Consider the following 12682-nt stretch of genomic DNA (forward strand, 5'->3'; position numbering starts at 1 on the left):
TATTGAGAAGGCACATCCGCAGTAGTATCACGCTTTCTTTTATACTGAGAAGATGAAGGCATGTGAGCACTTTCAGTCTTATCTTGTTGTAGCCTCTCTTCTTCTTGCACACAGTGAGATATAAGCTCCTTTAAGGACCAAGTGTCCTTCACAGTTTTATAACTCACTTTGAATTGCCCAAAGTGCGCAGGAAGGGAGATCAAAATGAAATGCACGAGTAAGTCTTCAGATAACTCTAAATTTAGTGCTTTCAATTTTGAAGCAAGATGAGACATTTTCATAATGTACTCACTTATGTTCCCTTTACCTTTATACCTCATGGAGACAAGCTTGCTCAAAAGGCTACTTGCCTCCGCCTTTTCATTCTTAGCAAAGAATTTTTCAACATCTTTCAGGAACTGTTTGGCATCTTTATCCTCAGTAATTGAGCCCCGAAACGCCTCAGGAATTGAGCGTTTCATTATTATAATGCTCATTCGATTGGATCTCTCCCACTTCTCTATTTTAGCCTCATTGAAATTTTTCAGAGTGGAAGTGTGTTTCTCCTCTCGAAGAGCTATATCCAGAGCTATACAACCGAGGACAATCTCCACGGTATTCTTCCAAACTTTAAAGTTTGAACCATTTAGCATAGAAATACTGCTAATTTGTGCAGAAACATTGGTAGCTGAAGTCATAGTTTCTGGATTAGAATGAAAGAACATGCAGTAAACATTAGTTAAATAATGGGAAAAAATCCATATTGAGATATCTAGAACAACATTAATTTTTAATCTTTGGATAGAAAATTAACTGTAAGTGATACTCTCATTGCAGTAATCAAATATTGTCAAAATTACTGTCACACATTAAGCCTTTCTTTGGACGGACTGAATGCACACATGGAAACTTAAATGAGAGAAGCCTCAAAGTGGTCCCTGAAGTTACCATCGAGCCTCATAGTGATCCCTGAAGTTAAAAATTACTCATATTCATCCCTGAAGTTACACTCCAAAACTCAGACTCGTCCTTCCGGTCAATTTCGTCCAGCTGGCGTAACCAGAAAGCTGACCTGGACTCGTTGGTGACACGCTGTCAGCATAACGGCTAGCTAATGTGGCGACGTAAACTGTTTTGACTCAATTTGGTCCCTAAATTGAGGTTAAAAACCCTAACCCCAATTGACTCTCTTCTCCTCTCTTCTCCATCGCAGCAGAGGTGACTCTCCTCTACAGTGTCTTCTCCATCTTCGAAAACCACACGTTATGGCTAGCATGAGCAATGCAGCTGGGAGCTCCAATAACCCACGATCATTTGGAAGCATCATGAGGAGAATGAATAGAAACAGAGATGCGCATCTGCCAGAATAGTGTGGGTGCGGGTCGAGACCAGTGTTGCGATGGTCAGCGACGGATTCTAATCCAGGGAGACCGTTCGTGGGTTGCCCAAACTACAATGTAAGTGTTTGATGCTGTTGTTTGCTGTAATTCTGGATGTAAACTTGGTTGATTCACTTTTCTGGGTGCAGACTGCAGGTAAGAGGTGGTGTGGGTTGTTTCTGTGGGTGGATAAAATTCTGGAAGAAGATGCGGTAACATGTGATGGTAGAACAAGCTCTTCAAATGACAACAAAGAATGGAGGATGAAGATTAGATTCTGAAGTTAGAGTTCTCAAAATGGGGGGGGGGGGATTTTGCTGTTTACATGTATGCTGCTGCTATTGATTACAGTTGTTGTGCTTGTCTTAAGGTTGGATAGGCAACAGAGTCAATTGTATTTAGCAAAAAAATATGTGACATGGGATATGCATATGTTGTTTTGTTCATGTACTTGTACCTGTCCTTTTGGTTGAAAGAAATGCAGATTAAATTGTTTGACATGACTGTGTAAGAATAATTTGGAATTTGAATAAACAAGAGGTTATATGTAAATAATTGTTCCTGCACTACTAATAGATTCATCTAATGGAATTAATCTTAATTGCATATCAGAGACCAAGAAAAAAAAATTTGCCATAGCTCAATTTAAGGGAGTCATAATCCATATTCATATATTCATAATGCAGAAAACATATTTAAAATAGGCATTACAGAGTCAGGACAATATTCAACAAGTATATCAAATTTCTTAACATATTGAGAACACAAGTTTTGAACACTAAAATTCCCAACACTGGGTTCAAAATTCAGAAAGCACGTTGCTTCATCAAAATAGCAAGCCTTGTAACGGTCTCCTGTGATGCACCTTGCATAGGATGAGACAGATGATTTGTTGTGGGTTAACTGGTTGCTGGTTGGGTGGTTGTTGCTTGATTGTTGCTTCTTGGAGTTGCCTTTTCTTATTTGGAGGACTTCCTTTTGGGAGAGAGTTTTGGTGGCTTCACAGGAGAAGGCAAAACCTATTAGTGAAGACATGTAAAATAGTTAGTAAAAGTGCATAAGAACATGCACATAATAAAATGAATGTCATCTAATTTTTTGAACCTATTGAGAGTCATCAGTTTGTGACATGGGTGGTTGACTGAGTTCAAGCTGAATTTCGGTGGGGGTTGTGGGACAAGGGTGACTTCACCACCATTAGCAGCAAGGGGTTGGGCAGCAGCAGCATCCTCATTAGCAGCTCTAGAGTTACATAAGTGACATCAGAATGGTCCCTTCAGTTTTATAAGTGACATCAAAATGGTCCCTATTCTTTACATACAAATCAGTTCATTATATACACAGCTGTTCATCAAGCATTAGTCCATCTACTAAGTAAAGCAGTAGTTCAATATATACACAGCAGTTCATTATATAAGCAGTGATCCAACTACCCTGTAATGAATATCTTCTCACTTATTCTATTATCACAGCAGCCAATACTAATTATACAACAAATAAATTTTTAAAACGTACCTTCTGCTTATCTGATATGAAACAGAGCTTGTTTTGCTTATAATCTCCCAAGTCTTCATGAAGTAATTCCAAGAACCACCTTCAGTTTTCAGTATTTTCAACAGGGACAATTGCATATGCAATCATATACATATGATTCTCTGCATATCTAATATGAAACAGAGCTTGTTTTGCTTATAATCACATTCTTTGTTGTCATTTGAAGAGCTTGTTCTACCATCACATGTTACCGCATCTTCTTCCAGAATTTTATCCACCCACAGAAACAACCCACACTACCTCTTACCTGCAGTCTGCACCCTGGAAAGTGAATCAACCAAGTTTACATCCAGAATTACAGCAAACAATAGCATCAAACACTTATATTGTAATTTGGGCAACCCACGAACGGTTTTCCTGGATTAGAATCTGTTGCTGACCATCACAACACTGGTCTCAACCTGCACTCACACCATTCTGGCAAACGTGCATCTCTGTTTCTATTCATTCTCCTCATGATGCTTCCAAATGATCGTGGGTTGTTGGAGCTCCCAGCTGCGTTGCTCGCGCTAGCCATAACGTGTGATTTTCAAAGATGGAGAAGACACTGTAGGAGAAGCAATAGAGGAGAGTCACCTCTGGTGCGATGGAGAAGAGAGGAGAAGAGAGTGTGCGATGGAGAAGAGAGGAGAAGAGAGTCAATTGGGTGTTAGGATTTTTAACCTCAATTTAGGGACCAAATTGAGTCAAAACAGTTTACGTCGCCACGTCAGCTAGCCGTTGTGCTGACAGCGTGTCACCAATGAGTCCAGGTCAGCTTTTCGGTTGCGCCAGCTGGACGAAATTGACCGGAAGGACGAGTCTGAGTTCCGGATTGTAACTTCAGGGATGAATATGAGTAATTTTTAACTTCAGGGATCACTATGAGGCTCGATGGTAACTTCAGGAACCACTTTGAGGCTTATCTCAAACTTAAACTTCGCAACCTATTTATTACCGCATATATTTTCTATTAATTGGCCAAACAATAACCTTCATTTGGGCCGATTATTTATCGCATAATTAATATAAAATAAACAAAAGTGTGCAATGCTTATTATTTGGCCAAACAATAAGCTTCCTTTGGGCCGATTATTGTCCGCATAAATAATAAGCATTACTTTATTATTAATTAGTTACCCAAACATGTATTTACCATCAATATGTGTATATAATTCGGCCAAATATAGACCTTTCTTTGGGATAACCAATATTCGCATGAATTATATATCACCATATTCCTTTGTTTTAAATAAATCAATTTTCACAAAAAAGGCTACTTTGGCAGCATAATGTTCAATCAATTTATTTCAAAACCAAATCTTTATAAAATATGTGGGTATAATAAGCCAAATTGTTACTCATTTTTTTATGTAACAATTAAATAATAACATTATTTTCTATTACTCAAATATTATTAAGGAAAAGTCTCGAGGCCAGCAATTTTTTAAAAAGTTGGCCAGCATTTAACCATCAAAAGAAAATTGAATGATTTCACACTATTGGATTTAATCTCACACTATTAAAAATACTATTGATGGCTAATTGATGGTTACAAAACACAAAAGTTGCTGACCCCCTAGTACTGTGTACACATAACTTGGCCAAATATAAATCTTCGTTTGGGTAGATTAATATTCGCATAAGTGACATATACATAATAATTCTTATATCCCAAAAAATTAATTCAATTAACTTTATACCAAATTAATGATACACACAATTAAATCTGAGACAATTATAATTTAATAATATTTTATAAATATTTTACAATATTTATTATAAAAAAAAATAACTCTACCAAATCAGTCTCATATAATATATATATATATATATATATATATATATATATATATATATATATATATATAACTAAATAATGATAATATATATAAATATTCATACATAATAATACACATGTATATGCATATAAGGAACTGCAATCCACGCCGTTAGCATAAAAAAAAAGTTAATCTCTGTGTTTGTCCAACAGTAGTAAATGCATATGACGCACACACATAATAAAATATATGTGTGACTCCAATAAACAGAGTTACAGCCGATTGTTCTTAATTCATAATTTTGTTGCGCAGCAATATTCAATGTAGGTAGCGCATACATATACATGTATCAATCCAAAAAAATAATAAAATTGAATATTTTCGATGATTAAATTATGGATGGCTCTGATATTATTTGTTGGAATAAATTAATTTCAATAATTCAGATCATCTATATTGAATCATCAAAAATATATCATAATGCGGAAGCGTAACTTTACTCATAAAAATTAGGAATTAGAGATCAGAGATTGATGAAAGAATTGTCTCAATCTTGTAGTTCTTTCGATCTTCCTCAACCAAAACCTTCTGTATTTTTAGGCGGCTGAATTGCAACTCTTTTGATGGGGGAAAGAGCATCAAAGGCGGCTTTGGTATATTAGAGACCGAAACTCTGAAGACACTATTTATATTTGAGCATGGCACCCATTAAACTCTAAAACCCAAATAAAATAGTATCTAAAGTCCAAAAAATAATATATCTAAAATCTAAAATATAATTATCTAAAGAACAAAAGATAAGATCTGATTTTATTTTCATTTTATTCTAAATCAAAAATAATTATAACTTATTCAATTTAGTATTTATAGTAATAAATGAGATTATCATTATATAAGTCATTTAATTTAAAATAACATAATTTGTAATTATAATTAATATATGTATTACTCATTAACAAATTAAAAAATTAAAATAATTTCCTAACATATATATCATCATTTATTATGTCATCTATTTCACCTTTGATGATTTAAGTTGCCACGAACAAGTTCGCTTGGTACAGTCTACTTTTCTCTATCAGGGATACGTCTTATTCAAATTACAATGAATGATGCTATAAAATATGAAACCCTATGATAATGAATAATGACAGAAGATAGGATTGCAAAAACATGTGATTTTATATTTTTAAATGTAAGATATATGTGAGAAATATTAATAAAAAAAAATATATTAATAAGTTATCATACTCATTTAAAAATCGCGAATTTGAGTCTTCATATCTTTAGTAAAAAAAAATATTAATAAAAAAAATATACGGGAACTTCTACGGGTTTTGTTATTAGAGAGCAATTTATCCGTCATAATCTTTAGCATCTTTGAAAATTAAAATCTATTGCGTGTGATACATACATTCTTTTAAAAAAAATTACAAAATAAAACCTACAATCCAACATTTTATTTGCTATCTATAATAATGTCATTTTTTGTAGGGAAAAATTGAAGTTTAGTCAAACACAAAAATAATTTTTTTACAATCTGTGTAATTAAATAGGTAACTGCAAAAATATTTAAAACCGCAAATATAGTAACAGAAATTAAATAATCACATATTAAAATTTTTATTGTAAAAAAACTCTTAAAAAAGAGAAACAAAAAACACACGATACCTATAATGGGTACACAAAATAATGGGTATACAATCAATATTTTTAGTAATACTAAGACATCTCAACAATCAATAAAATACATTATCAAAACCAATAGAATCAACATAAACCTTCCACAAAAATGGGTATTTCAATTCAGATGAAAGAGAAGGCAATACAAATAGTAAGTTACACTACAAAAAAAAAATGTTGAGTACTGTCAGATTTTTTGTCGGAAAAATGAACAAAATCCGACAGTAATTAAGTTACCGTCGAAAAGAATCAGACGGTATAAACCTCGCTGGTAAATGTTTACTGTCAAAATTTTTCGTCCGACGGTAATTACCGTTAGATTTTGCGACGGATTACCTACTCGAAAAACTATTTGGTTAACGGCAGATTTTTTCAATGTAATGTTGGCGCCACAATATGTTGTTTCCCGCACTATTATCGTCAGATTATTCTTTCGATAAATCCGACGGTAATGTCAATTTTTTTTGAATTTTTTTTCAAAAAAAAATTGTGAAATAAATGGTCAATTTTAATTTTTTATTTAAATTTATTTTTTACACAATTAATAGTCAATTTATAAATAATAGAAACCTATTATTTAAAATAAATAATAAAATGATCAAATAAATTAAAAGTAAAGTAAATCAAATAAATACAATAAAATAATAAAATGAAACACTAATCACTAAAGATCCAGATAGTCGTCGTCATCGTTTCCGTGGTCCCGATGAGGCAGCGCAGAAGGCGGTGATATCTGTGTGCCACCAGTAGAGATGATGCCAGCGGCACGCATCTGAACCTGGTACACTTCCATCTGAGCCTGCATCTGCTGAAGCCGCTCCAGCTGCTCCCTCCACTTCATTAGTGTCTGTTACACGTGTGAAGATCTCCTGATACCTGCCCCGATAATTGTACAACTCCTGAGCCTGCTGGTGAAGGCTACGGGTGAGCTCTTACACCTACGGCCTCAAATTCACACCTTCCTTGGACTCGACGGCTTGACTGGTGGCAGAGGCGGACGATGACCTCAACGTGGAGATGCGGAGGCTGCTGGCGAAGAATGACCCTAGCCCGTCCATGCGGTTCTTGTACAGCACTGAGGCAGTCTCGCGCCAAACTGCATTGGGATCGACGACTAAAGCATCAGATTCATTGGCAGCATCCTCCCCACTTTGCTGAGATTGCTGAGTTGTGACCTCTAGTATCTGCGTGTAGGACTCCTGTGTAACACATGTTATTGTGATTAGTACGACAACTATACAGTTAATCTCTAATTTTATATCTGAAAATTAGATGTATTTTTAATAACATAATAATCCTGAGACTGCTGATCAGTAAATCTCGCTTTATTCTCCTTCAACTTCTAGGTGTATTTGAAACGTCTCTGCCAATGTCGCCTCGTGATGCAACGACTTCAACTACACATTGCATTGAAACAATATGATTAGGATGCCTAGTAATGATATGTAAAAGAATATAACTAAGTTAATAACAAAAATAAAGACACTACATAATGCTAAGTCGCTGGTATACTTGGATGACCTGACCAATGCCTTGTTAGCTCTGTTGGTAAAATGCCAATGCCTGAACCCTTCATCGGTCTCCCAGTGAACTAACAGAACCTTCTTTATTTCCAGTCGGAGCCAGGTCATCAGGTGGTATCGCCCCTCACAAACATCCTCTAGCATCTGCTGCAACTACCGACCCATTCGATGGTTGTAGATCTTCCTAATGAGAGTATCGTGAGAGGCGTCCCATATAAAGTGCAGATGCACAAAGAAACTTTAAAATTAGTTAATCAAAATAGAAGATATAAACTCACTAAAAGGTTTGAAACTAAAAAATAGTTACCGTCCATTTCTGAAATCATCGCTCTTTGGTCTTAGATGGGATCTTCTTGTAGCTGAGCCAAAGATGGTCGTACATCAGTTTGATGACGTTGGTCATCTTTTGAGTACATGCGTTGTTGTTCGGTGTGAACCTATCAACAATCCACAAATAAACCAATATGGCAATATAAATTAAAACTTCAGAAGCAAATAACCATAATATATAGAGATTTTCATAGACATTTTGGCAATATTTCATCTATAACTAAAAAGTACCACAAACTCTTTCCATCAATAGTTACTTAAGTAGCACCAAATGTCAACAATCAATGAACAACAGACATTTAGAAATTCAGTAATCAGGAAACATGAAACACTTTCAGCCATTCAAACCTACAACCTTAAATCTACTAAACTAGAATCAATAATCAGACACTTTCAACAATTCAATAATCAAGAAACATGAAAAACTTTCAGCCATTTAAACCTACAGCCCTAAATCCACTAAACTAGAATCAATAATCAAACACTTTCAGCAATTCAATAATCAGAAAATATAAAACACTTTAGCCATTCAAACCTACAGTCTTAAATCTATAAAACTAGAATTAATAATCATACACTTTCAGCAATTCAATAATCAGAAAATATGACACACTTTCAGCCATTCAAACCTACAACCCTAAATTCACTAAACTAGAATCAATAATCAGACACTTTCAGCAATTCAATAATCAGGAAATATAGAAGACTTAAAGTGATACTTGCCTCGTGCAACCATCAGGCCAAATCGTCAACCGTATAGAAGGTGGTGGAGGGGCATCAATTGCCTCACTTCTGTGAAAGGACTCCGGGGCTGCGGCTTTCTTCGTTGGAGGCCACGACCACCACCACGTCCATAACTAGTTGCCTGATCCGCTGAACCTCCACCGGTGGTCATGTTTGCAAATAGCATACCAATTAACTGTGTTAAACTTAGTTCAGAAATCCAACAAAACAAACTAAATCAACAATAATCAACACAAATCAACAATAATCAGAAATTCAGAATAACAAATCAACCTTATAAATTATAATAACTAGTTCAAAACAAATCAACAATAATCAAAACATATTTTAATTAGAATCGGAATAAATCAAACTAAATAAGGAATAGAAATCAGAACATGTTCTAATTAAAATTGAAACTAAACAAGTTTAGTAACCTAAGTTCAGAATTTTAGAAAATCCTAAGTCTAAAACAAGTTCAGTACCCTAATATTAGAACTAAATAAGGAATAGAAATTAGAACCAATTAATTTCAATTTTTGAAATTCATCCCTAATATAAACCAAAACCAATTAAAGTTAACCTAATCGGGTTAAAAATGACCAACTTAATTAACTTTGTACTACTAAATAAATGCCTCAATCATTCAAAATTCAAAAGTTTTGGTCAGACATTAAGCATGAAAAATCAAGATCAAATAGCAATTAACAACCCCAATTTCAAATCAACAATCAACACCAGATAATCCAAATATTTTTTAGCAATCCAGAACCTAATAACCTAATCTAACCTATCCTAGCGACTTAAAATTCACTAATAGAAAATTAATTCTAACTAATTAGAAATAAGATTAATGAAACCAAAATTAACTGAAACAGAAATTAAAAATAGAGTAGTAACCTGGGTTACCAAAACGAAACGAAACGAAAAAGATGAAAGGAGTTGCAGTGGCACTATGATGTTTTCGGTGCGAGAAGCGGAAAATGAACGATCGCTGAAGTTGGAAGCTAGCCAAAACGAGCTAGGAACATGGGCTCTATGACAGGGGCCGAGCTAGAATGGGTTAGAGAGAGAAGGGAAGAAAGAGAAGGGAGAGGCGGCGGCTTAGGGTGGCCGGCGGCAACAGGGAAGGCGAGAGGGTTAGAGAGAGAATGGGCAGAAGGGCAAAAGGTTAGAGAGAGAGGAAGGCAAGAGGGTTAGAGAGAGAGAGAGAGTGAGTGAAATTCGAATGAAGGGGGAAGATGGTTTGCGCTTTGAATTTAGGACCTAGTTATCGTCGGATATACTGTCGGAAAAATTCGATGGTAAACCATTGCAGGTTACCAAAACGCAACGTTTCACTAGGTAGGTTTACCGTCGAATTTTTCTGACGATCAATCAGACCCTAAAGGACGCGCCAATTTATTTTTTTCCTCCAAATATTACTGGCGAATTTACCATCTGAAACGTAAATCCACTGGTAATTACTTAACCTTACGAATTCGACGTCGTTATCGCTAGTAAATTCGACGATAACTCTACCGCTACTCTGTGATGCTAAATCCGATGGTACTCAGTATTTTTCTTGTAGTGTTATATCCTAATATTTATCTCTACATTAAAAACAACATATTAAAATTTCATAAGAAATAGAACAAGTTTACCGGTTCAATAGGAGCACATGGGAACTACTCTTTTCCTCCCTTTTCTCTTCTCTTCATAAATCTCTTCTCCGTCACTCTCTGATTTTCTTTCTTTCTTTCAATGTATGATACACTTTCTCTCTTCAATTTTTCTTTTTGTTTCTTCTTCAAAGCCACTTCTTCTTTCTTTTATTTTTTTTTAAGTTGTGGCCCCACATGAGATGGGGATCCACTAACCCTTTTTAAGTAGTGTTACATTTCTTATTACAATTCCGCTAGGTAGATAACAAGAGTTGTGAATAACATGAACAACGGGCTGTTCACATAGTCCCAATTACCATGAAACACACATCCCAACCTAATTACCCAGATTCTTGATTTCACTTTCACCATTTACTATTACCTACTTCCAATTATACTTACCCTAAACGCTATCTTCACAACACCCAATACACTACTGCAGCCATTGTGAGCCCTCATCGCCGTCTCCCCTGTGACGCCGGCATGGAGCAGTCTAGCTTGGCATTTAGTTGATGTCGTTGTGCCGCACATTCAGAGTCACCGTCACACAGGCAAACATCCACCCCTGCTTCGACGGTTCACCGTCGCAACTTCTCTCTGCCATCCATCGTGCGCGGTGGTTCTTCCCATCACGAAATGCATAGAGAGCCATCGCTACCTCGCGGTGACAGCATCTTCATCTTGCTGCCGCTCCAACGCTACACCCCTGCCCCTATTGCAATGCCACGCCGCTGTGGGTTCTACTCATTCATCACGACGCTTCTCTTCGTCCCCCCTTGGACTACAAAAGGTCAGTATAAAGTTATTGTTGTACTATTCAGAGGATGTTTGTTTGACTCCTAAGGTTCATATGTTCTTTGATTTTGGGTCTGACTGTTTGATGTGATTGATATTGGATTCGAATTGCTATAAATGCTATGAACTTCTAGTTAGATCAAAATTGAAAGTCCAATTCCTAATTTTGTGATTGTTATTAGATTTTTTAAACCCAAAAATAGTTATAACTCAGCATAATGTAGCTTCATTTGAAATTGAATGTGAATCTAGGGTTCAAGTACTAAGTTTTACTTGAATTCAAAATTTGTTATTTGTAAATTCTTTAGCCATCACTTATATGTTCTTTATTTGGGTGGCTTTTATAGGAAGTGTAGACACTATACAGAATATTCAAAAGGATCCCAATTCATCATGAAACCAGCACCATGTGGAGGATTACTTGTAATTAAAGAGTTAAATATATATTTTGAGAGGTATTTGAAAGTTGTAGAAGGCTTAGAGAAGGGGGTTGAATCTATGGCCTTCTTTTGCTTTAATGAATTAAGCCTTTAATATCAAACTTTCACTTAAAATCTGTTTGAACTGTGCAGCGAAAATTTTATGAGACAGTTTTATTTTGTCTCATAAATATCAGAAAATAGAACTTAGAGAAACAGAGGAAAGATGACATAAGCATGTATCCTAGTTCAGTTGCTTTGTGCAATGCAACCTACATCTAGTCTCCACCACAACAGTGGTGGATTTTCACTATAGTTAAAGTATTACATACACTAATTTCTTAGGATTTACTCAATCCTTTCTCTCTCAGGTTCTTACCTAACTTGACTTAGTTATGCTAATACCTAACTCTTCACTCTAAGTGCTAACCCAACTTAGAAAGGGGCACCTCACAGGTACAAGATACAAGATACATGAAACAACCTAAAGAAATCTGAAATCACTCTAGGCTTTTCTCTCAAGTGTGTCACTCAGCCTTTTGTCACTCAGGCTTTTTCTTGGATTCTCTTTTTCAGCCTTTTACCTCTCAAGAAATTACAAAAAGATATACATTGAAAATGAAATACAAATTGTAAAACATGAAGGAGATTGATGCATTAATAGCCTCTGTTGCTATAAGTTGAACCGGATTTAGCTAACTCTGATTAAGTTCTTCATCTTGGCGGAATGCTTCTTTAACTTAGAAAACACTGTCCAAAATTGATGAACTCTTTACAGAGAAGCTCTTCAAAACAAACTCAATATCTGGTTCTCTCTCATTGTCTTCAAAAAGATGAAGATTTTTCTTTTTGTACCTCTTTGCAAGTTGCTGTATTGATCTCTTCTGAGTCAAC

The sequence above is a fragment of the Arachis hypogaea genome, chromosome 17 (assembly GCF_003086295.3).
Source record: "Arachis hypogaea cultivar Tifrunner chromosome 17, arahy.Tifrunner.gnm2.J5K5, whole genome shotgun sequence".
Classification (NCBI taxonomy): Eukaryota; Viridiplantae; Streptophyta; class Magnoliopsida; order Fabales; family Fabaceae; genus Arachis; species Arachis hypogaea.